Here is a 15,301-nt window from a genome sequence, read left to right as displayed (position 1 = left end):
ACCCGACAGTCACCGTACTGCGTCTCTTCACACGAGCGGGAAGCCATCCGGACTCAAGTCGACGACATGCTCAGCGACGACATAATACAGCCATCGAAAAGTCCGTGGGCTGCGCCAGTCGTACTCGTGAAGAAAAAAGACGGTACATTAAGGTTCTGTGTTGACTACCGGCGACTGAACAACATCACCATAAAGGACGTATACCCCCTGCCACGAATCGACGACGCCCTCGACCACCTCTGCCATGCGAAGTACTTCTCATCGATGGATTTGAAGACCGGCTACTGGCAACTTGAAGTGAACGAGAGAGACCGAGCGAAGACTGCATTTATAACCCCGGATCGCCTATACGAGTTCAAGTTCAAGGTGATGCCTTTCGGGCTGTGCACGGCGCCAGCAACGTTTCAACGAGTCATGGACACGGTGCTAGCTGGCCTGAAGTGGCACACCTGCCTCGTATACCTCGACGACGTTGTCGTATTCGCGCGGACGTTCGACGAACACCTCGCAAGGTTGGAGTCGGTACTCGAGGCCATTCGTACGTCGGGGTTAAAGCTAAAGCCGGAAAATTGCCGTTTCGCGTACGAGGAACTCAAGTTCTTGGGCCACGTCGTCAACGCCGCGGGAGTCCTACCTGACCCAGCAAAAACTTCAGCCGTTGCGAACTTCCCAAGGGCGAAAGACAAGAAGGGCGCGCGAAGATTTCTCGGACTGTGCGCATACTACCGGCGCTTCGTCGCAAACTTCGCCCGCATTGCAGGGCCGCTCACGCGCTTGACGAAAGATAGCACTCCTTTCAGCTGGGACAGCTACCAAGAAAAAGCATTCTGCGAGCTGCAAAAACGCCTGAAAAGACAGCCAGTCCTCGCTCATATCGACGAAAACGCCGAAACGGAAATACACACGGACGCCAGTGATATAGGCTTGGGTGCCGTCCTCGTCCAAAAACAAAGCGGGTGCAAAAAGGTAATCGCCTATGCCAGCCGTGGTCTGTCGAAGAAGGAGAAAAACTACTCTGCCTCTGAGAAAGAGTGCCTGGCAATTATATGGGCGATTTAAAAATTTCGCCCATACATGAATGGAAGACCATTCAAGGTTGTGACAGACCACCACGCGCTGTGTTGGCTCGCCGATTTGAAGGACCCCTCTGGCCGTCTTGGGCGGTGGAGCTTGCGCCTGCAGGAGTTCCACGTTACAGTCGTTTATAAATCCGGCAGGAAACATTCCGACGCCAAATGCCTGTCCCGCACCCCCGTCGACCCACCAGCACAAGACTCTGATGAAGACAGCACGTTCTTCGGAAGCGTGACGGAGACCGACCTAGCCGCCCAGCAGCGTGCCGACCCTGACTTACGCGTCATAATCGACTACGTCGAGAGCCGCAACGTCGCCAAACCTAGGACATTCAAACGCAGCTTACCAGCATCCAGCCTGAGAAACTCCGTAATCATGAAGAAGAATTTCAGCCCCAGAACGAGAACGAATAACCTTCGTGTCATCCCCGCAGACCTTCGTGACGAAATTTTGGAAGCGTGCCACGACGACCCGTCTTCCGGACATCTCGGCACAGCCCGCACCATTGGAAAAATCAGGGCGAAGTACTACTGGCCCCGCCTTACATCCGACGTCACCCACTACGTCCGGAGCTGCCGTGACTGTCAGCGACGAAAAACGCCACCGACGAGACCTGCGGGACTTCTGCAGCCGATCACCGTCCCATCAAGGCCCTTCGAACAGATTAGAATTGACCTTCTGGGCCCGTTCCCTACGTCACGATCGGAGAACAAGTGGATTGTGGTAGCAACAGACTACATGACGCGCTACGCGGAGACCGCCGCTCTTCCGAGGGGGACAGCACAAGAAGTCGCCAAGTTTTTCATAAGACAAGTTGTGCTGCGACATGGAGCTCCTGAAGTCTTCATCAGGGACCGCGGAACGGCCTTTACTGCGGAGCTGCTGCAAGGAATCGTACGCTACAGCAACACGGATCACCGAAGAACGATGGCGTACCACCCACAAACGAACGGACTAACGGAACGTTTGAACAAGACGAGTGCGGATATGCTGTCTATGTGCGTCGACGTTGAACATAAGACTTGGGACGAAGTGCTCCCGTATGTCACGTTTGCGTACAACACGGCTATTCAAGAAACCACGCAGATGACACCGTTCGAGCTCGTCTACGGAAGACGGCCGACTACAATGCTTGACGCCATGCTGCCGCACGTTGAAGACGACGACCTGAACGCCGACGTCCAAGGATGCCTTCAGCGTGCGGAGGAGGCCCGCCAGCTCGCTCGAGTTCGTATAAGGGACCAGCAGCTGGTGGATGCCGGCCGCTACAACCTCCGACGCCGAGCCGCCGAGTACCAACCAGGGGATCATGTGTGGGTTTGGCTTCCATCCGACGACGCGGACTGAGTGAGAACCTTCTGCGACGGTTTTTCGGACCCTACAAGATTCTACGACGTGTTGGCCAACTCACCTACGAAGTGATCCCCGATGGTGACTCCGGCACATCACGACGACACACGCGGCCCGAAGTCGTCCAAGTGGTTCGCTTAAAACCTTTCTACGGACGATGACGAACTTTAATTTTTATTCGTTCGGACTGTCGCCTATGTTAGCATCGGGACGATGTACTCTTAGAGGGGGGGTAATGCCGCGAACCATGCATTGGGTTTATTTGTGTTTTGCTTTTACCGCCCGGCTGCGCCGGTTTGGGTTATCTCTGTGCCAAGGGAAGCGCGTGTTCCATTCTTTCTTTCTTTGCCGCTTGTGTTATCTGTTCTGACAGGGAGAGCATTCCGAGCTAAAGTGAACAGCCTGGAATAATCTTCTTGGATCTACAATGTTCTCGATGCGAATCGACGGTTCGAGAACCACGCGCGCCGAAAGATAAAAAGCCCGCAGAGCAGACGCCGGGGCATTCGATTCTGCGACGCTCGCCGACGCAAGTCACTTTGTTGACCGCTGCTTCGCCGCTTCTGTATTCTTTTGAGTGGTTAGGGGAGCACAAGTTCGCTCCAATAAACGTGTCTCTCATTCAAGACAACTGCATCGTCCTTGTCTTCGTGACAATATATGTATATATAAATATATATATATATATATATATATATATATATATGATTGCGGAGGGGCTGTCTTTGGTTGCCGTAGCAAATAGTAAAAAAATGGGTAAAGCTTCTAACAAAACTGCTTATTGGTCGACGTTTCGATCGGATGCCGATCTTTCTCAAGACAACATTTCGTATTTCTGTGCACGTATTAATAAGCTCGTCGTCCAACGACGCCGAAAAAAAGAGAGATGGGGATTTGGGGAGAAAGGTAGCAGCAAACATGCTCTCGGCGAGGTGAGGTGAAGGTTTGCAAAAAAGAGAGAAAGAGAAAAAAAGAGCAACAGAAAGAAAACGCAAAACAAAAACAAACCTGAACATGCAGAAAAGAAAGAGTAGTACACAAATCTTTCAAAACGTTGTTCTCCATCGTTCGTCAGTGTGTAGAATGAGTTACAGGTAGGGCCCGCTTCAGGTTGGGGGGGGGAGGGCTTGGCTTAACGAATTAAAGCGCAAACCAGTAACAGGGACGCTCTCACACCATCACTGGGAGGCACAGAATTCTAATGGTCACTGACATTACGGGAAGAGTTGACAGGAAGCGGTCACAGCAGCACACATTTCTCAGTGACGCCAGCCCTACAAAACAAACAGGCAGGGTCGTTAAGTCTGTAGGTACGATCTCCGCACTGTGGCTCAAAGCATGCCTGATTCCGCCTACCGGCAGGACGGGCGAGCGCCATTCATCGTTCTTAGCTCTATTCTTCTGCCCTGTCCGGGCAGCCGACAGGGTCGTCCCTGACCATGAACCAGGGAAAAGGAGTTTAACTAATCCTCTAACCACACGCGGGAGTCGCGCGGGTCCTTTGTAGGAGTAAACGGCGGCGGGCGCCTCAATGTTGTTTGTGGCATATGCCGCCTGTGCGGATACCCCAGGAAGGGAATAAATAAAATAAGAAAAGCTTGATTATTTGTTTAAACAACACAGAGACTTACAATTTAGATAGGGGATCATTCTGCAGCCAGATTATCAACAGCATGTATAGACGACATATTGCCCGGGCTAACATTCATTCCTGCCTTTACGGTATTGAATTTGTAAATATCGTAAGCTTCACGCTGTTCGCGTTCTCTTGTAGTAGAAAATCCACTCTGTAAAAGTGTTACCCTGATGAAGTCGAACGGGTGGTTTTCGGAGTTAATATGTCGTGATAAGGTTAGATCTGGGAGTGAACGAACATGTGTGCGATGGTTGTTGAAGTGCATGCGGAATGCCGTGTACGTCTGGCCAATGTATTGGATGCCACAAACACCGCACTCCAGAAGGTACACCACATTAGAAGAGTCGCAGTCGAGTGTCGCGTGAATTAGATGCTTGAAATTTGAGTTGGTGCTTTCCGCCACCGCGGTTGTCTGCATGTGTTTACATACGCGGCACCGTGCCTTTCCGCATGGTCGACACCCACCAGTGGCTGCCCTCTCAGTTTTGGCGTGTACAAAGTAATCTTTAATATTTTTGGGGCGCCTGTATACGACCCGAGGAGGGGTGGGGAAGATTTTCGAAAGCCGTTCACTCTAATGTAGCATGTTGAAGTGCTTTTTCAAGATTTTGTTTATGTTTGGGGAATTGCCCCCGAACGTGAAAACTAGGTTGCCTCTCCCCTTCTGGTTTAGTTCTTCTTCATGGTGCGGCAACTCTTGTCAATCAAGGTTGACCGCTTTGGAAATAGCGTCGTTGACTATGGGTGGTGGGTATTGTTGCTTCGCGAGTACATTGCGCAAGTTTTCTGCGTTTGCCTCGAAGTCCTCGGTGCGGGACCAAATTCTCCTAAATCGGTGGGCCTGCGAGTATGAGATACCGCTTTGCAAATAGCGTCGTTGACTATGGGTGGTGGGTAAAGAAGACAGATGAAATAACTAGAATCAAAATTAAAAAATTGTCAAGGGATAAAGTTCCGTACTCAAACGAGTTTTCTCAAATCAATTCAGCTCCGCGCCACACCGACATTGGAAATCCCAAAATTACACCCCCCATTCCATCCTGCAGGTCTAAAGAAATGTCAAAAACTCAAAAGAACATAGATGAAAACATATTTAACCTCTCCGGGGTACAGCTTACTATTTATGCGCGGTCGTTAATTTCGCTCGGGCTGACATTTTGCCCAAGCACCGGCCGATACAATGAGTTTAGCTTGCTGAAAGATCTGGACAATTTTTCACGAAATTTAGGCCTAGAAGAATATTGTTTCGATAAGCCGGACAAAGAGTGCACTGCCCCAACCTCCGTCACTGTAGGGCGGCAGTGGACACCGAAATCAGAGCGGGAAAAACACTTGGACTCGTACATTGTGGCCGTTAAAGAGACGTCCTGCGGGCTTATAACGCTCGCCAACCAGGGGCCCAGAACCTTTCTAAAGAGGATCGCGAGGCACTTAAGGCACCGGGTGTTCGAACAGACATTGTCATAAAACCGGCCGATAAAGGTGGAGGTATTGTAATACTTAGTAAACCAGACTACATGGAAGAAGGCCACTGTCAGGTAAATAACAAATTTTTCTACCAAAACCTGACGCAGATCCAACTGTTGAACATCAGGAAATATTTACAACAACACTAAATATACTTCTCAAAATGGGAAATAGAGCCACGCCTCTGTAAAGCACTTACAGCAGCACACGCAACGCCAGTAAGGATTTACATGCTGCCTAAGTTCATAAAGAAGGGAACCCTGGTAGGCCAATAATTTCGGGAAGAGGCACTCTCACCGAACCAATATCAAGCTACACAGACTCCCTGATTAAGAAAATATCCGCTACCCATTCGTCGTATCTTCGTGATACTAACCACTTCCTACACAATATCGACAACATAAAAATTCCTGATGGGGCCTTCCTTGTCTCTCTAGATGTAACTTCTCTGTAGACAAATATACCTCACCGAGATAGGATTGAAGCCCTGGTTGAATCCTATAGCATACATCGGGAATATGAGTCGCCAAGCCCACAAGTCATTGAAACTTTGACCAAGCTAGTGCTGGAATTAAATAGCTTTGAATTCCACAATCAGTAAAACCTGCAAATAAACGGCACTGCTTTGGGTACTCGAATGGCACCCAACTAGGGTAATATATTCATGAACGATCTCGAAACAAAATTTCTATCAACCCGTGAAATTAATCCATTCTTTTACAAACGCTTTCTGGACGATGTATTCCTTATTTGGACCGGTACGGAGGACGACCTAATCGAATTCGTCGAGTGTTTCAACAAGGCCCATCCAAGCATCGCATTCACTTATACCTATTCAACCACGGAAATCAATTTCCTTGACGTGCATATAAATACAGACAAAGGAGAACTGATCACTACCGTGTACAAAAAACCTACCGATAGGCAGCAGTATCTGCACTTGGACAGTGGTCATCCGCGCCACTGCAACACGAGTATCTCATACTCGCAGGCCCACCGATTTTGGAGAATTTGTTCCCGCACCGAGGACTTCGAGGCAAACGAAGAAAACTTGCGCAATCTACTCGCGAAGCAACAATACCCACCACCCATAGTCAACGACGCTATTTGCAAAGCGGTTAACCTTGATCGCCAAGAGTTGCTGCACCATGCAAAAGAAATAAACTAGAAGGGGAGATGCAAACTAGTTTTGACGTTCGGGGGCAACTCCCCAAACATAAACAAAATAATGAAAAAGCACTTCAACATGCTACAACAGAGTGAACGGCTTTCGAAAATCTTCCCCACCCCTCCTCGGGTCGTATACAGGCGCCCCAAAAATAATAAATATTACCTTGTACACGCCAAAACGGAGAGGGCACCCAAGGGTGGGTGTCGACCATGCGGAAAGGCACGGTGCCGCGTATGTAAACACATGCAGACAACCACGGTGGCAGAAAGCACACACTCAAATTTCGGGCATCTAATTCACGCGACACTCGACTGCGAGTCTTTTAATGTGGTGTACCTTCTGGAGTGCGGTGTTTGTGGCATCCAATACATTGGCCAGACGGACACGGCATTCCGCATGCGCTTCAACAACCATCGCACACATGTTCGTTCACTCCCAGATCTAACCTTATCACGACATAATAACTCCGAAAACCACCCGTTCGACTCCATCAGGGTCACACTTTTACAAAGTGGATTTTTTGCTACAAGAGAACGCGAACAACGTGAATCTTACATTATTTACAAATTCAATATCGTAAAGGCAGGAAAGAATGTTAGCCTGGGCATTATGTCGTTTATACATGCTGTTGATAATCTGGCTGCAGAATAATCCCCTATCTAAATTGTAAGTCTCTGTGTTGTTTAAGCAATTAATCAAGCTAGTCTTATTTTATTTATTCCCTTCCTGGGGTTTCCGCCCAGGCGGCATATGCCACAAACAACATCGAGGCGCCCGCCACCGTTTACTCCAACAAAGGACCCCCGCGACTTCCGCGTGCGGTTAGAGGATTAGTTAAGCTCCTTTTCCCTGATTCATGGTCAGGGACAACCCTGTCGGCTGCCCGGACAGGGCAGAAGAATAGAGCTAAGAATGATGAATGGCACTCGCCCGTCCTGCCGATAGGCGGAATCGTGCATGCTTTGAGCCACAGTGCGGAGATGGTACCTACACTCTTAACGAGCCTGCCTGTTTGTTTTGTAGGGTTGGCGTCACTGAGAAATGTGAGCGGCTGCGACCGCTTCCTGTCAACTCTTCCCGTAATGTCAATGACCATTAAAATTCGGTGCCTCCCAGTGACGGTGTGAGAGCGTCCATGTTACTGCTTTGCGCTTTCGTTTATTAAGCAGAGCCCCCCCCCCCCCCCTGAAGCGGGCCCTACCTGTAACTCGTTCTACAAGCTGACGAACGATGGAGGAAAACATTTTGAAAGAGGTGTGTACTCCTCTCTGTTTTCTGCATGTTTAGGTTTGTTTTCGTTTCTCGTTTTCTTTCTGTTGCTCTTTTCTTTGCTCTTTCTCTCTTTTTTGCAAACCTTCACCTCAACTCGCGGAGAGCATGTTTGTTGCTACCTTTCTTCCCAAATCCCCCTCTCTCTTTTTTTTCGGCGTCGTTGGACGATGAGCTTATAAATACGTGCACAGAAATACGAAATATTGTCTTGAGAAAGATCGGCATCCGATCGAAACGTCGACCAATAAACAGTTTTGCTAGAAGCTTTACCCATTTTTCACTATATATATATATATATATATTTATATATATATATATATATAAATCAGAAAGAAGGGATGGCAGTCAAGAAAACCTCGTAAAGCAAAAGGGAGGTTGTGGTGCGTCATTGAAAAAGATAAAGAATTTTGAAAGAAAATAAGTTGAGAAAAAATGCCCGCCATGTAGGATCCGAACCCACAACCTCCAGAATAACGGTCTGGTGCGATAATGACAACGCAATTCGCGTGGCGATTTTCCCCTGCACTTTCTCGGGTATTTGTGTTCAAGTATTTTTGTTTCCTGCGCTTAGGGGTGGTTGCGAGCGCCACTCAGACCAAGCGGGGTGACGGGGACCTTCTTTTTAATACCGGGTCCGTGACTGGAGTGTCTACGACATGTCCAGAGTGGTCGACCAGCGTTGAACCCTCTAAGGCTTCCCATTGCACCAAGACTGCCAGAACATAGGCCCTCGCTATGCATGTAGCGAATCAGAATATGAAATCAGGGCCAGGTTGAAAATAGGACAGAAATAAGGGTTGGCAGTCCAAAATGCATCGGAAAGCCAAGGGGAGAATGTGGTAGATCATTGAAACAGATAAATAATTTGGAAAGAAAAATAGAAAGTGTAGAAAAAATGCCTGCCAGGTGAGATCCGAACCCACAACCTCCAGAATATCGGTTGGTGCGATGACCACTACGCTACGGTGGAGCGATTATTTCCTCCACTTTAAGCGGTATTAATTTTATTTATTTATTTATTCAGGTACCTCTCAAGGGTATTACATAGGAGGGAGCATGCGCTTTCATCAAACATAACATGAATGGGTGCTAACAGAATGATAAATTAGAAACGTAGCAAACAAATACAAGCAATAACAATATTTTAAAACACATAACTGCAACAACATATAACTACAAGGCAAGCACATAACAGCAAAAAAGAAGGGGTCAATATGCGCAAGCAATAACAGAATTAGGTCACTTCATTTTTTAAAAAGTCTTAAAACTTTGTAAGGTTAGCTTCTGTGGCAATGTGCTGTGGTAGGTTATTCCAGTGTATTATTGTGCGCGGAATGAATGACTTTGCGAACGAAAATGAATGGAAAGTGATCCGCTTAACTTTACAAGAATGATCGTGCTGTGGAAATGTAGCAGTGGGTGAGTGAAAAAAGTCGTCGCGAAGGCGCTCATGATGATACAGTTTATGAAAAAGTATTAGGTGAGCATGCCGGCGGCGAAGTGATAATGGAGTCAACTCGGCTCGATTTTTCAGCGCTGTGACGCTTGCGTATGGGGAATAATCACAAAAATAAAACAAACAGCACGGTTTTGCAGGGATTCAATATCACGCATACGTATTCCTGACATGGATCCCAGATAGCAGATGCGTATTCACATTAGGGCGAATGAGCGTGACGTATGCAACTTTTCTTATGTGTGATGGTGCCTGCTTTAGGTTATGTTTTATTACGCCTAGTTTACAATTGGCAGATGCGAGCGTTTGAATTATATGGTTATGCCTTGCTAAATTTGAATGAAAATGCACTCTAAGGTATTTGTAAGTAGAAACCAGTTCAAGGGTATTGTTCAGGAATTATGTAGTTGAAATTCTCGTTGAGGAACGGGTGAATGACATGCACTTTGTTTCGAGTATTTTTGTTTCCTGTATATCAAATATGTTCAAGTATTTTTGCTTCCTGCGCTTGGGGGTGGTAGCCAGCGCCACTCGGACAAATCGGGGTGAAGGGGACTTTCTTTTTAACCCCCGGGCAGTGACTCGAGTGTCTACGACATGTCCAGAGTAGTCGACCAGCTTTGAACCATCTTAAGCTCCCTATGGCTCTAAGACTGCCAGAACAGAGGCCCATGCTATGCATGTAGCTAATCAGAATAGCAAATGAGGGGCTCGTTAAAAATATGACAGAAATAAGAGTTGGCAGTCAAGAAGATCTCGGAAAGCAAAGAGGAGGATGTGGTAGGTCATTTGAACAGATAAAAAACTTGGAAAGAAAGAAAGAAAGTGGAGAAAAAATTCCCGCAAGGTGCGATCCAAACCCACAACCTCCAGAATACCGGTGTGGTGCGAGAACCACTATGTTACCGGCGAGGCGATTTTCCCCCTCACCTTTCTGGTGTATTTATGTTGAAGTATTTTTGTTTCCGGCGCTTGGGGGTGGTAGCCAGCGCCACTCGAACTAATCCGAGTGAAGGGGTCCTTCGTTTTTACCCCCGGGGCGTGACTCGAGCGTCTACGACATGTCCAGAGTGGTCGACCAGCGTTGAACCCTCTTAAGCTCCCTATGGCACCAAGACTGCCAGAACAGAGGCCCTCGCTAAGAATGTAGCGAATTAGAATAGGAAATGAGGGGAACGTTGAAAAAAAGACAGAAATAAGGTTGGCAGTCAAGAATACATCGGAAAACAAAGGGGAGGATGTGGTAGGCGATTGAAACAGATAAATGATTTGGAAAGAAAGTGGAGAATAAATGCCCGCAAGTGGGATCCAAACCCACGACCTCCAGAATACTGGTCTGGTCACATCGTACGGTCACAGCAACTGAAAAAACTGTGCTTTGCTATTTGACCATCTCTAAATACCATGAGCGCATAATTTTATCAAAAAGTGCCCTACTGATACTACCCTTTGGGAGGTGAGCTGCTTTCTGCTTCGTAAAAATATTGTGGGTGTGAATGCAAATATAGTGTGTGAAGTGGGCAACTAAGAAGTGGGCAAATTAAAGAAAAAACAGAACCACGGAAAGCCTGCGTATGAACATTTGTACTAAGAATATAATGAATAATGCAGTGAAAGGCCAGCTCTGTTTCTGAACACGACAGAAAGAACTTTCGTTTTTTTGTGGAGCATAACGCGTATTCTTTTTGTTGGTGTAGTGTCGATTCCGTAGATATTTAAAAAATCCGTAGATATGTAAAAAACGAAATTGACCATTAGAGACTAAAGTGTGACTTCTAAAAAAAAGATCACTTCCTTGATTGAGTTTCTTCTCCGCCAATGTAGTGATTGCAGGGAATATTACGCCTAGCAGTAGTTTGATATCTATTTGCTGTCTCCCGTTCTGAAGGGGGCGCCATTTTTACCTTGTATATTTAGGTAGTAAAATAACCTGAATTAAAGCAGAGATGTATTATACACGTAGGTATTGCTTGTTATCTCTAAAGGATGTATTTCACTGCGGTTATCTCTATTCCGGCCATCTGTATCCCGGCTTAGGCAGTCTATTATATTCGTAAAACCAGAATAGGCTTCAGGGCATGTTACTGGACCAATAAACGCGAAAGTATTCTTTAAAAATAATATAGTAAACTGGCTCTTCAGCTCAGTCGATTCTTCGACTAACAATATTGTCATTTAAGGCTGCACGTTTTTCCCCGAGGAAGTAAATATATCAACAGGTATGCCAACACTAGGAGCTACACGGTTCATTTTTTGAACTGCTGCATTTATTGGTCCCCATATATGTTTCAATCGATCTGGCAGGATTCATACATTGTGTTGTAGTAGCACATCTAGCCCGTTTCTTTCTTTGATGAGTTCAATTTTGTAATACCTAATTTGGGAAAACAGCTCTGAAATTTGCTTTTCGGCAAATGTCTGATACATTTGTTTTTCTATAGAAAAACTGTTTTGGACCGGTGGCATACATAGAGGGTCAGCTTACACAAAAAAAAAACACTTCTTGGCAGTATAGACGTGTGAGAAATACGGAGCATGAACAAAAAATGACATCAAAGAGAGAAAAGGCAGAATAATTTTGGAGGCTAGCGTCGAAAGAGAAAGAACACAAACTGATAACCACAATACATAAATAAGTACCACAACAATTTATTTCCGCGGAAAGCCGCAGGGTAGTTATAATTGTTGACTTATCGGATATGTTTTCTACGTGTGATGGCATTGAGTTTTTTAAGGTGATACTGTGCGAAGGTGGCGAAAATTAATAAGTGTAGGTCTGGCGATTTTATTGTTTTTCTGAATCGTTTGGAGTAAGGTCTACGTATTTACCACTTGTCTCCTTTTACAGATCTGGTCTACAGACCACTTGTCTCCTTTTACGGGTCTGGAAATAAATATTGTATGTTTCCTAGAACTTCCTGAATTTTGCGAATTTCGCATTCGTCATGGTGAAGGAATTGGGCTATTTTAGAAGAAAAACTACGTCCCTAAGGGCCGATTGGGCACTTTCGGTAAGCCGTTACAGCAAACAAAATTGTACAGCCTCTTGTTTTCTCCTTTTGCTGCGAATACTGCTCAAAATTGGCAGCTAGTACGTTAGCCCAGCCATAAACACAAATATATTGTCATCACAGTTTGTAATAAAACATTAGAATAGAGACTCAGTGGTCGGTGCAATTTTTGTTGGTTTTGTAACAGAGTTCGCGAAGCCACTTGCAGAAATAACAAAAAGAAAATATCTGGTAATAGCCTAAGATAGTTACATTGCTAGAATATTTTCCAACTGATGACTGGGAATCTGCGACACCACTAGCAGGACGACGCAAACGAAATGCAAGCCGCATGTGGTCGGATATTCCACACAAAAATTTATATTCCTTCGCAAGTTAGCCATATTCAGCCATAGAGTCACATACCGTTTCTTTAAAAACAAGAACACAAACTCACCCAGAACGGTATCTATAAATGAGAGTTATGATTGGATTGTATTGGATTGAATAATTTGTTCTCAAGATATATACAAAGGCTCAGTTATCACAATTACCTCTAGTATCGAGAGCAGTGAACAGTTCCAGGAACGCAGAAAGCTCGGCGATTAATGGGGTGCCCAACATAATATAATGAGATTGCACTTTGGGGTTGAAATGCCGTAAAAACGGTCACGTCAGACGAAATTTTTAATTCATGATACCTCATACATATTACTGAGAATTGGCTAAAAAATAACCTGGCTACACACCATGTACACCATCATAAATAATATAAAGGGTGTATATGCGAAAATATGCGAAAGCAAAAAACCGGATAATAAAGGAATCCAGAACAAGATGAAAGTAGAGAAGATGCCTGCACACAAAGGTCAGATTCAATGTTTGCGAGAGGCAAACCAGAGATATTGTTTTTGTTATGGAAGCATAGCCCCAACGGCAGCGCAGTGGTCATTGCACCAGACGCGTATTCTGGACGTCATGGGCGGGATCGAACCGGCAGACGTCGTTTTCCCCAGTTTCTCTTTCTTTAAAAAAGTATCTTTTCAGGCATAATTAAATGACCAATACCACTTTCCCCATTGTTTTCTTTGGATTTCTTGACTGCTTACCCTTATCTGTCTTAGGTCAACAAGCGCCTTAGTTCTAATTCTGATTCGCTACATGCAATGCGAGGGCCTCTGTTCTGGCAGTCTTGGTTCCACAGCTAGCTTAAGAGAGTTAGACGGTGGTCGACCACTCTCGACATGTCACAGACACTAGAGTAAAAGCGCGGTGATTATTATTAGGGTCACTTCACACCGAATGGTCACAGTTGGACTGGCTACACACCTATGAAGTGTACACAATTACCATGAGTACTTGAGCAAGTGGAAGGGAGCTCATTACCGACGGTTGCATAATGGTCATCCCACCGCACTTGTATTGTGGATGTCGTGGGTTAAGCTCCACCTTGCGAGTATGTTTTCTATAATTTGTTTCTCTAAAAAAATCTGAATCACTTTTAATATTACCAAATATGCCTACCACATTATCCTGTTTGTTTTTCTCTGCTTTATTGACTGCCTACCTAATTTGTGTGTAAATTTAATGAGTCCATAATTTCCCATTCTGATCCGCTACCTGCAAAGCGAGGGTTTCTCTTCTGGCAGTCTAGGTGCCATAGGTAGATCAAGAGACGTCAACACTGGTGGACCGGCATTGAAATGTCGCAGAAGCTCGAGCCACATTGCGGGGTTAAGAATAAGGGCCCGTTCTCCCAAGTACTCGGAGTGGCGTGGTACCACTCCACAGCACAGGAAATATTTTACATAAAAAACTACCCGACCCCACACGGGGCACCTTGAGTAATCTTAGCCACTGTAATGGCGACACCATTGACCCGATTCCCCAAACCTAAGTTTAGTCAACCGCGGCGATGCGTTCATAGATGGAGGGTGAGAAACCACAAACCGTGGCCAACGGATCATGGTCAAACTCTAGTGAGAGGTTCCCATTCTCTTTACCAGGCAGAAAGCTGCGGTACCTTCATAGGTTTGAGAAGGTAGTAGCCCCGTCCCCTGCGTTTTTCTAAGCTATATGGTATTTCAAACCCCCTCAAAGCGAGATCGGTCCCTGAAAAGGGGCCGCACTGGAGGTTTCTTCTCATCCCTTCCTACCATCTGCATTCCGAAACCTTACAGATCTTTCCTGTTTTTTGGTTAGTGAATAAGTACAGAAAGCTAAACCCATCACTTCCCAGTCTATATTCCTCGTCTGCAAGTTCGTTCAAGGAGTCTTTGGCGTATCTTACCAAGCCGTAAAAACTACAACCGGGCAAAGTGCTGTTTCAAGTTGAAACATTGCAGCAAGCCACAAATCTCCAGACCTAAACCCGCATTGCAGCAGGACATCAGTTTCACACCCCACCGCCGGTTAACAGAACGCAGGGTGTAACGTCTGATACCTATCTGCTACGTGAAACAGAAGCCGACCTTCTTGAACGCCTGAATGATGAATGTGTTACAGCTGTCAGGAGAATTACCATCCGCCGTGAAAATGAAAAAATACAAAAAAAGCCCCTACTTTTAACATTGAACAGATCAACATTACCACACCACACCAATGCCTTATACATTAGGTGTGGAGTACTTCCGTACGTACCTAACCCGCACCGCTACTTCAAGTGCCTGCGGTTCGGGCACGGCACAAATTCTTTCCGCGGCAACACAACGGGTGCGAAATGCGTCGCACAGGACCACCCCACTGAAAACTGTTACTCCAACACCTTCAAGTGTCGAAACTGTCAGGGGCCGCACGCGGCATAATCCCGCAGCTGCGAAAACGTCCATAAGGGAAAGAAGATCATCAATGTGAAAGTACCAAAAACATCTTTCAGAGGCCGAAAG

This window comes from Haemaphysalis longicornis, unplaced genomic scaffold (assembly GCF_048455015.1).
Source record: "Haemaphysalis longicornis isolate Haplotype H1 unplaced genomic scaffold, Haemaphysalis longicornis Haplotype H1 scaffold_5, whole genome shotgun sequence".
NCBI lineage: Eukaryota > Metazoa > Arthropoda > Arachnida > Ixodida > Ixodidae > Haemaphysalis > Haemaphysalis longicornis.
Note: the sequence above shows the minus strand (reverse complement) of the source record.